We start from the raw sequence: 18,960 nt of genomic DNA on the forward strand, positions 1-18,960 counted from the left end.
ATTTTAGTAATTCTATCTAGATAAATCATTCGAATAATTAAAAATGCATTGCCTCGCTATTTTGGCGAAATTACGTGGTCACCTCCTCAATTGCCGTACATATAATATGTCCTCAATAAAGCAAAGGTTAAAATATGACTCTTAGAAGTAAAAGAAATCTAATTTAAATGAATACCTTGTGGTTTTCTACAGAAGACTAGTACGAAAACTTAAATATGATATTACTTGGAAAAATGAATTTATGTTAGTGTGATCACGCAAAACAATTCAATATAATGGTAAGTAAATACCAGATATTGTATACGCGTATTGTTCGACCTTTCAGAAGCATAGTGTATCAAGAAACAATGTCTCTAACGGATACAATCAATCATTTAAGTCTCGCGTTACATCCAACACTGGAGGGAACAGTAATTTCTTTACATCGCACTAGACGTCAGTCGACGTATCAAAGTCATTTGAAAACAAAAAGATTGAACAATTACAATCGCACTTATCTTACTAATATTATAAATGCGAAGGTTTAGATGGATGGATGGATAGAGTTTGTAGCCTAAACGGGTGAACGGATCTCGATGAAATTTAGCATAGACGTAGAGAATCTTCTGGAAGACTTTGTTTTTTTGGAATCCACTTGAACAGAGTCGCGGGCGAAAACTAGTACTAACATAAAGCTAATTACAATTTGTATTTGTAATATTAAGCCTTGAACAAGAATATATTTGTAACTTTTAAAAAATAGTACGCACGTATGCAAACGTAGAAACCAACAAACAGGTTAAAATACGATGAGACCGATTATGCAATGGCTAAGAGATACAAATGCCAGTAGCTGATTTACTAGAATGCAAATATCACGTTATTTGATTTTGCGATAGCTAGAGGAAGTGAGAAAATAAATGAAACAGTGCATGTAAAATTATTCCTACACGTGTATGAAAATTTCAAATATATTCGGACTAAATTGTATTGGGCTCTTAAATTAATGATCAAATAGGATGAATCCTCTTTGTTCGCGCCTAATCGAATTTACTACTCATCGGTACTGATGATCTAATATTAATCTTTGATATGTGATGCCATGAATCACTTTAGTTGTCTATACTAATATTACAAAGAGGCAAGATGTATATGGTATTTTTGTATGTAATGAAATAACTCAAAAACTACTGGGCCGATTTTAATAATTCTTTCACCGTTTGAAAGGTAATTTATCTGTGATTAACATAGGCTATATTTTAATGTCACGCGGGCGAAGTCGCAATCAACAGCTAGTATGTAATATAGATGTATTATCAACACTTTTATTATAAAGAGGAAAGATTTGTATTTTTATAATAAATAGCTACGTAAACACTGAGTAAAATAGGCTATTTTTACGACTTATTTGATTTCACACAGACGAATTCAGTCAGTTAGTTTAACAATATCTGGTTTATTTGAGACGTCTTATTATTTACCACTAATCTTATATTAATCACAAATCTGAGACATTAATTATTAGTAAGTTTTGTTAAAAAAGTTATGTGGGTTTAATTTTCTTGTTACTTTTCTTTGTCTTTTTAATGCGTTTTATTACAGTTCCTGAAATAAATTACATGTATAACAAATAGTTACCTATATTTTGTCCATAATGTATTTAATTTGTTAAGTCTGTATGTGCAGTATACTTTTGCAGTCGACACAAAACCGAAAAAAAAAGGAAAATTAATTCAATGTTTCAATGAACTTCGTTAAGATGCATACTTGTTGAGACAATTAAATATACAGTTAAATCTACTTATAATGCAAACACTCGTACAATAAAATCCGAAATGCAAATCCGAATTAAAATCCTAATAGTTACTGAGAATTAATTTAATTTACACAATCTGAGAGCTTTCTACATTAATGAGCGTATAGTTTCAAAACAATATTGCGTTAAATTTACTTTAATGGTCTGCTATTAAGTACTTAAAACTTTATCTTCATTAGCCATTTAATTATTTTAAAGCTTTATTAGAGATGTTATTAAGTTTTAAACATTTGAATAACATTTTATCAAGTACAAATAGTACTTATAGTCACATACTTTTATATTTAATTAGTAATTTCATTGAAAATGTTGTTATGTTCACAAACATGACCTCCTTAGAACTTAGAATTTAAAAAAAATATATATTCTTGGCCGGTTTCCCAGCTCCTTTTAACCATTAGTTAGTGTTCTTCTTCGATAACTTCATGAAATATGTTTCACAACAACGTAACTTGGTTTTAATAATTTTAAGAATAGATAGGACTTTTATTGCAACAAAAAACTACATATGAAATAAAATATACAACAACCTTAGAGCTAGTAAAACAAAATGTGGCAAGATCAACTAATGTAGGGATGGCGCTGCCCGTTCCTACGCTGGTTTTCAGCTAGCCCCTTTACACACATAGTTCTACTCCGTTGAAACTTAGATCAACCTAAAACTAATGAATCACTAAGTAATGATAATGACTAGCAACCAAGCATCAGGGACTTAAGAGCAAATAGAAGAAAAATATATAAACATTTCTAAGATAAGAACTAGAAGCAAATGTACAAGTAGGTTATTCTAATCGTGTCAAGTCCGCATTAACATGACGGTAGCGAAGCGATTAGTTCTCAGTAAATATGTCGAAGAGTGCGCTCTATATTTAGATTAAGATCCAGGTCGATCTTAATCGTTGCAGATTTAATTCAAATTAGATGTAGGATTTATTTAAGATAATATCATTGTTTACGCTTGATTGTGAAATCTTAAATCTGATTGGTCAAGTTTAGTTTAGCTGTTCCCCTGCGGCTTCACCCGCATAAAACTTTCATTACATTGTTAACATTTGTCAAATTATCAACAGCAAATGTCAAAGTGACGTGACATGACAAACCTTGGCAATCTTCCTTCCTTGATATTGGCAGCAACTTATGGTCTCTTTCCCACATTAGGGTTTTTATACAAAATATTTAACCCTAAGTTTAATAGCATGAAAATATATAGCCTAAAGCGTGACGTAAGTGTAGGGCTTTTTATTAAAAAAAGAATTATTCAAAAATATTCTGTAATTGCTGACATTTGAGGCAACAAAGAAGTGTGTGTTTACGCTTTATTATAATAATAGTAAAGATTGTATTGTAAGAATTAGTTCCTTGACTTTAACCTTAAGCCTATATACGCTCAATTCCAACTTACAGTCCAACTGTTCAGTTAAAGCTGTGGGTATGTCGGCAAAGCGTTAACTGAACAGACCATTTGACAGTAAAACAATAATAAACACACGCAGTTAGGACTTAGCGTCTGTAACTGGCATTATGTGATTCGTAATTGTTTGTAAAAAATAGCAGTTGATGAAAAACCAGTAACAATCTATACTTATATTATAAAGAGGAAAGATTTGTATTTTTGTGTGTATTAAAATAACTCAACTGCTGGACTGATTTAAAAAATTCTTGCACCATTAGAATGGTTATTTATCTGTGAGTAACATTGGCTATCTATTTTTTTTTCACGCGGACGCAATCGCGAGGAACAGCTAGTTCATCCATATTTTTATTCCAAACAAAGTAAGAGAGAAAATTTTAATCAACCAAGCGTAGATTACCTTGATTGTAATTCCGATATTTCGATACACAAACGTAGGTGGATCAATTTGTGAATAAGGTTTACGAAGTGTAAGTTATGTCGATATAAAACGGATCATTAACTCGGAAACGGAAGAAGTTATCGCCCCTACTCGTATATAACCCACTTACGTTATAATTAAATAGTCCCGATACGCTTAACGACTTGCCAACGCAAATACAATGTGTTGTGCAGTTAAGATCGCTTTATCAGATAGCACAAACATACGATTAATTCAAATTCTTTTAATTGAATGAAGTAACAGCAGCACAGAAATCAGTTAAACACTACATATACGAGTATGTGAAATATCAATATTTATATATAACTAACTTTCGACCGCGACTCTGTCCGCGTGGAATTAAAAAACAATAAATAGATAGTAGCCTGTTACTCAGAGATAACATAGCTTTTATATGGTGAAAGAGTTTTTGAAATTGGCTCAGTAGTTTTTGAGCCTATTCATTACAATCAAACAAAGTTTTTCTCGTTATATTATTAGTATAGATGTATTCAATTGTTCGTCTTACAAATTTTTTCTAATATTATACAACTATACGAAAATATAGATGTATGTTTGTCTATAAGTATCTTCCCAGCAGTATAACAGTTCTCGCTGAAATGTAGAACATAGTCTGGAAGAACACATAGACTTCTAATTAAGTTTTGTCTAATTCGTGACAATTTGTTGTCAATAAAGTAACGCTGTGGAAAACATTAAACCGCATTTCTATTTGAATTTCAATATATTTTACATACGATCTTTTGATTACGCGCCAACTGAACCTGCGTCGATGCATTATGATCTCTTCTTGTTATCATAACATTATCGGCAATTACTATTATAATGTATTTGCACTCAAGTTCACGTAAATAACCCTATATATTATAGACAAGTATTTAATTTAATTACAAATAGATTTATATCTTAAAAAAAATTGTTAAAACTTATTATAACCAGGCTATTTTAAAATCAAATACAAGTTGCAAAATAAGGTATGTTTCATGTCGTAATGCGTTTTCAAATAGGTAACAAATAACAAACTTTCTTTATTGAAATAAAATAAATAGGACTCGTAAAAAATGTTTCGAGGTAATGTTAACGGATTTGACCGAGGGCTGTAACTCATTAATTTACGCAGTGACGTAGGAAGTTGTACAATCGTGGCACGTAAACCGAACGTGTGTGAATTGTTTAATTAAACTTTTTTTAGATTAATGATTTATTCTATTACCAAAAAAATATTGATTGAAATAGAATAACTGATCTGTAAAGATTAGTTTAAAAGGTCCTCAATGTACATTTTTATCTACATAAAGAACCTTTCTTTCACGTGGTAAAGAAATTCAAAGATATGTGTGAATTCAACCAACCCGCAGTGGGTCAGCGTGGTTGACTATAGCCTAGACACCCCTATACTTAGGGTAGGTTCCGAGCCTCAGTAGAGACGTATAGTGAGCTAGCTGGTGAATAGTCTTTCCTAGTGATTAACAAATAACTGCACCGCAGTTAAATAATTTATGTTTTTTTAATTAGAACGAGGGAGAGTTAAGTAAATACATAAATGTAGTTAAAATAGACTAAGGTTCATTTTAAAGCACTTTACTCAGTAAATGTAAAGAACATCGGTTTGAAATATTGCCAAGTTGTATCAAGTGTGCCCACAATGATTGAGTTTGGAACGTTAGCAACAAACGTTGCCAAGTGTTTCTTTTCTGTTTCTTTACGAAGTGAAAATTAGTATAAAACTTACATCAAACTTCAAATGAAATGCTGTAAGATTTGATTTCTCTTGAGTAGTAATAAGAGAAACAACAGCTCAGCCTTTTGGAAGAAAACCAGAAGGGTGAATAGTTACTTTCACTGTTTCGAGTACTTAAATGTCTTCCAGTGAACGTGTTTTTTAAATCAATTTCTTTTACCACTCTTCTCATTTTTAATCGTATTCCCAAGGGTAAAACTAATTATATTTATTGCTATGTTAAACTCAACTGATTTTATGAAATAAAAATGTTGTGTGGATTTTCTCCAATTTCAGAGTAAAGTGCGTACAAATATGAAAAATGAATTTATTTTTCCATCGAGTCATCATTACGAATTCCACAGTGTTTATATCGTGATTTTACATTTCTGTTTAAATTGTGATTATTCTTGTAATTTCAAAGGGATCGCAATTAGTTTCGTCTCATTTTATATTGAAATGAACGAAAGGTTACACAAATTCGTCATAAGCACATCTAAAACCTATTATGAAAAGCATTCATCTAACATAATTATAATGTTAAGAGCCTGTCCCACCAAATTGTAAATTGTCTGATAACAATCCAACGTGTAAAACATGTGATGGAAATATCGGATTTTGTTACTTTATCTGACAGTGACGTTATTTTTAAGTTATCTGAGCCTCTATCAGCCAGTGGTGGGACAGGCCCTTAATCTGTATTAAACGTTGTATTGTATACCACCGTCATAGTTTTGTATTCTACTTCAACAAATACTTAATCGGCTTTTCTAGAAATATAAACTTTCATAAAGCATACGTCGTGTATCTTGCAACCCACGATACTTTATGCTCATAAACTCAAATATGCTGAATCCATATACAGAGGCAGTTTAGTGAAAGCCAACGCAGCGAATAAGCCTACGCGCCGACACAACATAATCTCACGTGTTTAAACCGAATGTCTGATGCTAAGCACTTAAACTACCTTGAAAATAAGGGTAGTTACACACGGATTGCTGCAAACTGCAAGCGTACGGCTAATGAAGCGACAGGCATGCGGCTGGCGAAGGCATATCAGCCCCTCTAGACAAAGTGACTTTCGATTATCGATGTCCCTTGTAGAAACGACAAAATGTGTCAAAACGTATAGGATTGAATACGTCACAAGCACGTGACTTACCAAATGTTTTGTCAGTTCCATACATTTTAGACTTTTGATCAGCGATAGCGATAATTAAATGTTACTTTTTCTAAGGGGTTTTTGTATTGTTAATTTTGTAACATAATGCATATAAAATTATATCAATAACTAATGTTTAATCTAAAAAAGATGAATGATGAACTTTATCAAAGATAATAAAGACTCGAACAAAGACGAATCAAATAAAATACAAAGTTCTAACAAGTTTAAACATTTTCTTAAGATAGCACAAGTTGTAGAAGTAAAGTGCTGAGTAGTTTCTAGTAACATTGAAGATATTTTCCACTTTACCTTGTATCACATACGATTCAACGGTTTTAAACTTTTTATGAGAGATAAAAATTTATAGTTAGAACACTATTTTGGAATGCTGCTGCTTACTATGTTAAAAGTTTTTTTTCAAGAACCCGAAAAAAGTAAAAGGCACGGACTTGAATTGTATCATAATAAAAAAAAAATCATGGTAAATTTTGTTAACCAAAATGATATTAAATTACTATCAATGCAGTTTTACTTATAGCAAAAAGTCATTAAAAGCCTCAAAACATATCTAATGCTGTGAGGTAAATGAAACCAGTGTTGATGTTACTTTTAAAGCGGCGCACATCTGAAACTAAACTATCACACAACTATTTAGTCGCGCTTAATTCCTATGAGCTTATATAGAGGTGGGTTCCTTGCTCAATTTTTAATTATGCAACTAAACACTTGAATTGACTGCGAAACAATCGACAATCGCACAACAGCTGTGCGATAGTTTCTTCAAAGGTGTGAGCATGCCTTAAACGGACTATGGAATCTATTCAACACCATTAACTATAAGGCGTGTTTATTTACCTTATTTCCTGGATTAGCCGACTAATTGACTTAAACTACTTAATACACCAGCTTAACTTACTTAGTACAGAATCTATATCCCTTAAAGGTTACATTTACACATTCAGGGTTAACTTTTGTATTTAGACGGATAGCTGTAACATGTTGTTGGGAAAGAAACCTGTAACAATACAAAACTAGAAATATTTAACACTAGTTTTGCCAACGACAGTCCTCGTGGTGTTAGAGAGAAACTTAATTTATACGCTACTAGCTGTTCCCGTGCGGCTGTCCGCATGAAATTATAAAAACTTTATTTTATTGTTTACATTTGTCAAATTCTCAATTGCAAATGTCAAAACTATAATGTTGGCAGCTTGTAGTTTATGGTCCCTTTCCCACATGAAGGTTTTTTCCAATTTATTTACCTTCTAAGTTTTATAGCGTGAAAATTTATAGTCTAAAGCGTGTCGTAAGTGTAGAGCTCTTTAATAAAGAAATTATTATTCTAAAATATGGTGTGATTGCTGACATCCTACGCCACGAAGTAGTGTGTGTTTTCGTTTTATTACATTCGTATAGAAGTGTACATACCAAACTGTAATCAACATTCATCCAAAAACGGCTGAAAGGGTGTTTAGCTTTTCTCTTCCGTCGAAACATTTACCAAACTTTTAGCAGATACAATTTTAAACGTATACGCTGTATTCTAAAGCTATTTTTATATTAACTCTTCGACTTATTATAGACTAGCTGTTGCTCGCGACTTCGCCGGCGTGAAATTTAAATACAATAAAAATATAACCTATGTTACTCACAGATAAATTACCTTTCTAATGGTGAAAGAATTTTTGAAATCGGCCCAATAGTTTTCTCTTTATATTAGTATAAAGGTATAAATGTATTGGCCATGTTGGCTTGCGTATCTTGTTTAAAGGAAGTTTGATGGAGTCGTAAACTAAATATAACGTAATAGTAACAAGCGATGGCTGGAGTTTACATTTAAAATTAACGGTCAATTTTAGCTCGCATTAGCCCACACATCTTCTATTGTTCATTAGCTCGTATTTTAATTTAGTGTGAAATGGAATCTCTTTTTTATTAATCAGACAGAATTATCGGTAATACTAGAAAACAAGTCAATAACAAGCTTTATCATTTTTTTAGAAAACCGCGTTTGTTCTGGGTAATCTCCGAAACGATTAGCCGATTTCGACCTGACTTTCACTAAAGGGTAGCTGACATAGACAGGTATATTATAGGCTACTTTTTATCTTAATATTGCGTGGACGAAGTCACGAGAAATAGTTAGTATATAATTAAAGCGCTGATCCATTTATGTATGTATACAATATACACTAAAATATATTGACTTTGTATTACATTACTTTGTAAAGGTGTAAACTGTCTTCCAATAAAAGGAAATTTGTATCACAATACGGTCCCTTAGCTTAGCAAGGGGCCTTTTATATCTTTTGTTAGGAGTAAAACGATTTTATTAACGGATATTGTGCCGTTACCCTTACTGTAAATTTAAAACAGTATTGGTTACACTAATTTAAAATAATATGTAGTTATCAAAGTGATACGTTGGTTGTACAATCAAATATCATAGAACCAATTTCAATGGAAATCAGATAGCACTAATGAATATTGTTATGTTGGTATTTCTGACGTTCATTATTGATGTCAACAAGACCTCATACGCCATGTAGACTTGTACGATAGAACGACAATTTGTCAAGTCCATTGGCACCAAAAAGAAAGAAATAACTTTTGAAGGAATAGGTAATTAGTTATCTTAGTTATGTTGTATAATTTTCCGCAAGGACCATAATTTAGTAATCGAAAAACGATTAATATAATATAACTAATATAACAACTTCTCCTATTACAAAAGAAAACGTGAAAAGTCTATTAATCTACATTAAGATCTTCTCAATTACATTCTATATTAAAAAATTTAAAAAAAATGTTTATCTTCATAATATCATTATGTTGCATTTTAATAATAACTAAATTTTATAGTTACTGCCTTTTAAAAGAAGAGCTAAAATGGTATCCATATTAACGCAGAATGTTCGATGATAACATTCCCATTTCACCCCCGTATTTGACATTCCCCAACAACGCCATCCTGTATAGTACGTGACACATCGCTTTATCTGAACACAAAACATTGGAGGAAGAGAATGTTATCTAGATAGCTTTGGAAATTGAATGTTAGATGTATATGGATGTTTCAGAAAGATACTACGTTGTACCATGTATCACTAGCGTCTAGGTTACTTGATAGAATTGCAAAAAAAATAGCAATGCTATTATAATTTAAAAAAACAAATGAAGGTTACTATCGGTCGTCTAAGCTTAAGGAAATTGAGAGAACAAATGAATATGAAATTTGACACAGTTTACGTTAATGAAGTACATAAAACTATTTTTAAAATCTTTGATTTGAAAGTTATTTAACAATTTTGTCGAATATCGAACTGGCCACCACTAATAAAAATAAAACTATCAGTTCAAATGTTCTCTATTCGAATTAAATTAGTAGACAGTAAAGACTATTAAAAGTAGAACGATTAAAAATAGAAAAATCGATATTTAATATATCGCATACAAAATTGTAACTAACATTCTATAGAACTTTCTTTTGAGTGACATCTCTGCGGCTTAAATTGCTGCAACAGTTTCCGGTTCCGCTTTCCTTGACTTTTATACGTTTTAGGAAAACTAGAACTGTCAGCTACAATTTATGATTTGCTTCAAACAGTCTTATTCTGCTGAAAATTCTTCGCTACAATTAAATAAAGAAAAACAATTTGGCAACGTTATATAAACAGTTAATTTTGCAATTGCAATTTGGCATAGACGTAGAGGATAGTCTGAAAGAATACATAGGCCTTTGTTTTTTTTTAACTCCACGCGGGGGTAGACGCGGGCAAATGCTAGTAAAAATTTAAACATGAAAAACGTTTTCACTTGTTCCAATTATGTGTTGCTATTGAAGTTTACAAAAGAACTAACTGATTTAAGAACCACTTCTTACAGCTAGAAAAATTTAAAATCTTCTTTAAAATAGTGTTTAAAATCTCCCTGTAAAACTAAAATTTATTATAATATAAACTCAGCTGCAAATACAGTGTTGAAATACCAATGCAGTGGTATTACGGCTTAACGGTACAACATATACTAGACTAAACTAATGGCCTAAGATTCTCATTAGTTGAGACGAATGGACGCCTTGCGGTACGAAGAGATTTATTTCTTCACATTCGCTCTTTTCTTTTTACTTACACGTTATTTGTGGATGTAGTTCGTATCGCAAATAGTTTTAAATATTTTATTGCAATGTTTTGTTACAGATATGAAATTATCATCCAATGACAAGATATACTGACTTCTGAGGATCATGTAAGTATGTAAATGCTGTATTTTAACAAATAATTTGCAGTATGAAGATTTCATCAACTTGCCCTTATCCCTTACTGAGGGTCGGCACAGTATGTGCTGCTCTTTCATAAATTTCTATCAACCGTCATATCTGAATCCACTCCTTTCTTAAGCATATCCTCTTTCACATAATTCAATAATACTTTATTCGGTCTTCCTCTACCTTTGTAGCCATCAACATTCAATCTTAACACGTTCTGGTTTATGTCCCCATCCTCTCGTCGCATAACTTGAAGTATATAATGAAAATTTGTCACAATTAAAACCTAATAATCACCTTAGCGACATATTTCCCCAGTCCTGTTTAATTAAAGAAAGATTTTATATTTTATATTTCGTGTTGTAAATCGTTGTCCCATATATTCGTCACAAGCCCCAAGGGTTCGACTGCCCTAATCCTAAACAAATACACGACACCGAATGTAATAATTCATCCGTTAAAATTTATCTGATACGGTCGATTCAAGTAAGACGTCAAATTTATAGCTTTTTATGAAAAGACAAACGACTACGGATATCAATTGGAACACTTTAGTGACAAATAATAATAATAGTTTAAAAATAAATAAATTAATTGAATGCGAAAGTTGAGATAGATGGATGGATGTTTGTTAGAGTTTGTAGCCTTTGGTATAAATGTAGAGGATATTCTAGAAGAACACAGAGGCTGCCCATTTATGAGGAGTATGCCAAGGAGTCGCGGGCGAAAGCAAGTAAATAATAAATAAATACACAATAAGACGTAAATCCGCATTAAAAAAAAGATACAATATTCTTCTATAAAACAAATATAGCAAGAAATACTTAGTACAGGTATTCTTAAAAATTTTTATGGCCTAACGCGATCAAAACTAAAATATTCTTTCACATAAAATTTCGATTGATTTGTTTTTATTATCTATATTTAGTTTGTGAGGTGCGTCAGTATGTGCAAGGTTATGCGTAAGAATATAAAAACTGACCTTAACTTCCAAAGAACTCTAAACACATTTGTTATAATTATTATTCTTCTGATTTCCTCCCATATTAGTGTATAACTTAATGTTGTCGAGACCTATTAAGGTATGCAAAAATCGGACAGAAATACCTGTAATTTTAGCTTTAACAAAAAACAAATACAAACAACCATAATTAGCATTGAAAAAATAATATTCGTAAAAGGGACTAAAAAACAATAATTAGTGAAGAATAATAACTTCTACAGCAAAGTTCCAAGCATCCTTTATTTGTTGAGTTGTTAAGCTTTTTTATTTTATAGAAGTACATTTTAACAAGGAAAAAGATATTCCGAGAAAACATCTATGAACATATCCCCATTCGCAGTTCGCAGAAAATATTCTAACGATTTAGTTCCTCTCATATTTTCCTATCGACAATGCATTGTAAGAAATCCTTCAATTGAAAAGAGGATTTTCATACTTGTGATACTGCCTGGTTGGTACTTCTTTACAATTTAATGAATTATAATCTTTTAATAGTAAATTTTGTATAAAAATCCTACTTCATATCTATACTATTATAATCAAGCCTAAACACACACTTCTTTGTTGCCTAAGATGTCAGCAATTACAGCATGTTTTTCAATAATTCTTTTCTTAATAAAAAGCTCTACACTTACGTCACGCTTTAGGCTATATATTTTCACGCCATTAATCTTAGTGGGTAAATATTTTGGATAAAAACCCTAATGTGGGAAAGAAACCATAAGTTATTACCAACATCAAGGAAGCAAGGTTGCCATGGTTTGACATCATGTCATGTCATTTTGACATTTACTATTGATAATTTGACAAATGTAAACAATAATAGGATTTTTTTTAATTTCACGCGGATGAAGTCGCATGGGAATAGCTAGTGTGTAACAAAATTGAATAAATAATAATAATAAAACAGTACATGAGTGCAATACTTTAAAATGAACCCTTCTTTTCCTTACTTTAGTAATAGTACAAGTAATCTTTCTTTTATTACAGATTCAAATAGAACTTCAGTATCAGTAAATGTCGAACGTAATGTGTAAGAAAAACGTATACTTTGAACACGACTCAGTACATAATTCATTTGTTTAATCAATCCACGTTCAGAGTACTACTGATGTCTTGTAAAGGTGCTTTTATATTCCTATAACCTAGATTTACGTCACACTGCCGGTGCTCTGATTTAAAAGTATTGATGTAAATTTATAGTCAGCTATAATTTCTTGCAGACTGCGTATTTTTAAGAGTTATATTTAGATAGGAAAAATGTTTAACATTTTTTGTTAATGCAATTTCGATGCTTTTAAGTTCAATTTTAAACAAAAAATCTGATAATATTAAATGCCAATTTCCCTATTTTCTTAATGTAAATTATCCAGCATGTATCTTGTTGAGGTGGAGGTTTTGTCTAAAACTCGCTGATACGAAAGTGATCCTATAGACTTTCATGTCACGTACCGTTTCTTACTGATAAAAAAGTAGAATTCACTCTTTTTTGTACATTTTACAAAATTCTCAGTACATTATATTGTAGTTTTGCCAAGTAAAAGATTATTAAGTAACTGTACTATTTTATCATGTATCAAATAATTTATAGTGAGTGATTTTTAACACATGAGTGACATTAAAACTTTTTTAACTAGCTAATTATTTTCTTTTCATTCCTAAGAATGAGATAATAAACATGATTTTTTTTTTATATCATGAGGTGGCTAACGAGCAAGCGGGCAAGTGAATCCGCTAAAATGATAAAGCGACCGCTGCCCATAGACAATAGTAATAGCGGATGCATTGCATACCCTTAATTGACGGATGAGACGCACTTAAAAATGATATTTTCCCTTCTGCGTCTCCTCCTCCGTCAAATTCACGTTCCTTTCCTATCCTATCCTTATGAAAAAAAGGGACTAAAGTTGGCCGATTTAACTATTTGAATCAATTAATTATTGTAGCTTCATAAAGTAGTATTGTAAAAGAATGAATGAATATATTCTTTAGAATAATACGTACGTTTTCATATGTACAAATTGTGGGCGATGCTATTATTCATAATGTGATGTATGGACGCACACGAGACCAGACTCTCGGAGAAAATAGATCATCGAGTATCATGACGGAGCTCGTTTCAACCACAAAAACCTATTTTTATCTCAAACGCGCACAATGGCTGTAAAAATAAGCCCTCGTAACTTATCCTATTGTCAGCATCTGTGATAATTTATGGCATCTTATACATTGGTAAAACAATGTTAAATTATCTTTATTGATTTGATAGAAATGTTTTACAATTTGAATTGATTAAAAAAATCGTTTGTTTTTTAAGTGTAACCGTCTGTCTCTCACATTTGGCCTTCACTTGGTTTGAGTGTCATTGTTTTATTATTTTTGAATTCAATTGTAGTGGAAACTAAAACTCTGTCAAAAAAAAAATTAAATCACTTCGAAAACAAAAGTACACAATTTTAAAATTGAAAATTTGTTATTCTACTAAGAGTTTTGTTTCAAATTTGTACTAGCTATTGAGTTCAAAGTGTTTTTAGGATTTATTTTGATGACATAAAATATCTCGTTACTGAGAATCGAGACCTTCCCGTCCCCTTTCTTAACACATTTCGCTAAAGACTAAGTGGTTTTTAACTTATTAACATAATTAAAACAAACTTTTAAACTTTGACATTTTTGGCAACAGAATATTTAAGTTTACGTTTACGTTTATTAGTAATGTCTTTACTTTGTAAAACCAAAATTCGCAACAAACGTATGAACAGAAACTAAATAAGTACTTTCATCATTTTTATTTAATTTACTGCAGTTGAAAAACGTAAAAAAGTGGTCGAAATGGATTTAAATAATTGTAAACTGTATATGTACTGTATATGTTAGTAATAAAATAAATAAACATTTTCAAAATTCGCATAAAACTAATGTAATTTAACTGAAAAAAAAGTACTCTGATTACGAAAACTGACTTGCTCTCAAATACTTTCACCAAAACTGTATAAGTTGATAACAAATTTCATTTGAACCACACCCACAATACACCTACGAACATTGTAGACATCTTAAATATTCAGACACGAATACTTACTTATTACATTTTAAAAGGCTGTGGGAAATTTACATCTGAGTATATTATTTCAGTCTGAGTTTTCAGAAAACTAAAAATTAGCTTTAATTTATTTCAGATCTTATTAAAGCAGCAATATGGTAATACTTTACGTTGATATAAATAAGCAGAAAAACCTCCATGTGATGCCACGATTCTGATAATTATGGCTAAAGTCAAGTCAAATCCCTACTGATCATAATCTATAATCACTTCAATTTAGGTTACGCTTTAAACATTTTGTGGGCACAGAGTTGACTACGCATGGAAATGTTTACAACGTCCGGTCTATAACTGATTTATTTGAATCTCTTTGTGATAGATGTACGCCGTTTTCAAACCAACGAACCAGCACTGTCCTATTTATAGCCTCAGATGACCTGTGCTTTACACTGGCCTAGAACAAATACGGCGGCTTTGTTCCTGACCATCGGTTGTGCACTGAATCCTATATTACTACCGCTTTGTCCATAACTTAGTTGTTTGCTGTAAGTTATGTGTGGGATAGGTAACTTAGATTTAGATATTTACATGGCGTGTTCAGTATATAAAGTAACGACGCTTAATTATCAGAACGGTTAAGTGGTACATACACTAAGGACCATTAACAAAGAATCTGCCGTACCTATAATAGATTTTCTTGATACATTAAAATCATTAAATCGATTAGATTTTGCTGTAAGATTTTTTTTAAGTTACTTTTTAATTTAAAGGTATATTTTGCTGTAAAATCCATGATGGTTCACATACCGACGTGTCTCGCTTAATATAATTTTATACTTCATTAAGTCGGCAGCTAAGGGTGTTTGTTTACAGCTCAATGATCACGTTGATGTGTTCATCTAGAAAGACTAACGTGCGTACGAATATTTTATAAAATAGCTCGCAATTTATTAAACTTTGAATACTTAGAAAGATCTTTTAATCATCAGACATCGATTACTACTATATCTAATTAATTGTGTTACGTTGAGGTTTTTCTTTTGTTAAATAACTTGCTGACTACAATATATTAAATACAATATTCTATTAAATACAAAATTAAAAATAAAAGAATTTTAAATTTCGAATGTCTTAAAAAGGAGTAACTTCAATAACCTAAACATTTCTTGCCAGCATTTACGATTCTATAACAAAATAATTCGTAATTATCTAAAGGATCCCTTGATTTTATTTAATCTAATTCGTGTTAAAATAAAACATGATTTATTATCAACGTTGCAATTATATCTATTCATTAGAAATCAGCTACACCAGAGGCGAAATGAAAAGGGCAATTACTGGAATTTATAACTCTTTTCAAATATTCGGCGCCTGCAAATGGGAAAATGAAAGTAAACAAAATGTTTGATATTAAATAATGAAAAGCGAAAACGAAAATTTCACCTCGTTATTTGCCTTATAACAACTGTTTTTGCTTTCAGATTTGTTTGTTTAATGTTTTTAGATTTGTTTTTTTTTTAATTACGAAAGAGTGCAGCGGGGACACTGATGCGATCATGGACACCTAAGCTTAAAATATAACTGAATTGCAGCTATTTTAAAAAGATATACGCTCGCTCCAGAAGAACCCTACGTTATAAACCGACCCAATTAAACAAAAAAAAAAACAAATTAGAATTATTTTTCCTCATATCTTTGTCTATAAACTTTACACGGTTCTAATATATAAACTGTTTTTTTTTTCACACACAAACACGTGTTTCTGCAATGGAAACTCTAGGTAAGTAATTTTTTTTACGAGCAGAGTTTTTTTATTAATCATAATTCATTACGTCTTCGAAATCCATAGATAAATCAGATCCACTAATAGCTTTATTATCGTTCGTCAGATTGAAATAGGTCAACTGAAATTCGACGGCTGTGGGATTACACGATGTGATCACATTAGCAAACGACATTTACGTGCCAATAGCCTTCTAACACGAAAACCTTATCTTAATCTTAGCGTTAAATACTGTTTGGTTTTTATAATTGAATATATACATGTTAAAATTATTTGCCAATTAACAATTAAATATCTAAAAAGAATTGATTTATTATCAATTTTTAATATTTATGAAAGAGTTTGTCCTCTGTATTTTATATTAAGTTTTATAGTAAATCATTTTTCAGAACAAGAATTTAATACGAATTATGAAATTCAGCATTCCACAACGCAGTTGTTTTAAACAGGCTTACGCATTAATTACCCACCAAAATGTTCAAAGAACTATTGTTATAGGTAGAATCATTTTGTATCATTTTCATTTTGTAAATTTGTAAGTGTTTACGCGTAGTTAAAACCTTTTATTGACATTTATATTGGACCTTTACTGCTCTATTCGTTCTCGTGTAACGCCAAATGGCTCTGTAGATATATTGTTATAGTTGGCACACCTATAGATGTATCGGTCACTTTCACTATTAATTCTCTTTATTATACACTAGCTGTTCCCGTGCGGCTTCATCCGCATGAAATTATGAAACCATTATTTTAGTGTTTACATTTATCTCCTTTATAATAACCTTGCTTCCTTAATATTAGCAGTTTAGAGTTTATGCTCTCTTTCCCACATAATGAATTTTTTTTCCTATTTATTTACCCCCTAAGTTTAAAAGCATGAAAATATATAGCGTAAAGCGTGTCGTAAGTGTAGGGCTTTTTATTAAAGAAATAATTATTCAAAAATATGCTGTGATTGCTGATATCCTACGCCACAAAGTATTGTGTGCTTACGCTTTATTATACTAGTATAGAAGTATAGATTAAATGCATCCAGATTTAATGTCACTGCGTGAAACTGATATGTTATGTTACAAGTAATTTATTTAATGATAACTTTTACCTACACTTTATACCGCGCGAAATTCAATCTAGTAATAAATGTATCCTATGTTACTCAATAATGTTGTATTTTTTCATTAGCATGAAAAAACTTAAATTCGGTTTAGTAGTTTTAGAGTTTTTTTAAGTTTTGTTTGAGCTATAAATTTTAACAAACATCCATCCATTCATCTAAGCTTTCGCATTTATGATAATTTATAATAAAAAAAAACGCTTTAATAATCAAACCAATTGCACAATAATCATTGGGCTCTGCTTCCTGAGCTAAGTGAGCACCTGTATTACAGGAGGTAGGGCCTTCTCTTGATCAAGGTAATTATATATATGATCATAAACGTGTTTAGGGAATTTGAGTGTGTTTATATGTATGAATTTATTGTGTTATGTGGAATAAGAGGTAAGATTCACCAGATTTACATTAAAAACCTTGTCATATATAAATCATAATGTAACATTATTAATGGACAAACTTACAGAAGTATGAAGAAATGTAATATAAATAATAAAGTGGTTGAGTTCAACGGATATAATATCGCGGTGGGTTATCAGATATGATTTAGTGGCCGCGAAATGAAGTCTAACAGAGTGAATAAGAGTAATGTACCGTTTACTTGTAACTTATATCGTCTTCATAACTTGAAGTAATAAAGTTATACAAGTCTATTATCTTAAGAGTACTTATAAACAATATTACTTGTGTTTTCTAGTGAATTCAGATATGACGTCTTATAGAGATGGAAGTACGTATGTGTGGGTTTAGATTATTATATAGTTCTTGGTTGAAATATATAACTATGGACATATTATGCGACGAAATGATGGGGACATAAACCAGAAAGTGTTGAGATTGAATGTGGATGGCTACAAAGGAAGAGGAAGACCGAAGAAAGTATGGATGGATTGTGTGAAGGAAGATATGCTTAAGAAAGGAGTGGATTCAGATATGACGGCTGATAGAGATGTATGGAAGAGGAGCACATACTGTGCCGACCCTCCGTAAGGGATAAGGGCAAGTGGATGATGATGATGATGATGATGAAATATATAACTAAACTATCGCACAACTATTTAGTCTCGCTTTGATTGCTATGAGTATAAATATGGGGGATACTCGATTTTTAGTTGTGCCATAAACAGGTGATAGGGCTATGACACAATCGACAATCGCACAACTGTCCTGCGATTGTTTAGTCAAAGCTGTGCGTTTTTTTTTTTTTTTATATTAAAAGG

The 18,960-nt window shown here is 31.3% G+C and overlaps 1 long non-coding RNA gene across 1 annotated transcript in view; it reads left to right on the forward strand.

The window, feature by feature from the left end:
- Nucleotides 1–18,960, forward strand: part of LOC106102581 — a 61,205-nt gene that overhangs the window by 18,236 nt on the left and 24,009 nt on the right. The window contains exon 2 of the long non-coding RNA XR_001225581.1: nt 10,733–10,781. This is a non-coding gene — a long non-coding RNA (uncharacterized LOC106102581). The remainder of the gene's footprint in view (nt 1–10,732; nt 10,782–18,960) is intronic.

Source organism: Papilio polytes, unplaced genomic scaffold (assembly GCF_000836215.1).
Source record: "Papilio polytes unplaced genomic scaffold, Ppol_1.0 DF823923.1, whole genome shotgun sequence".
NCBI lineage: Eukaryota > Metazoa > Arthropoda > Insecta > Lepidoptera > Papilionidae > Papilio > Papilio polytes.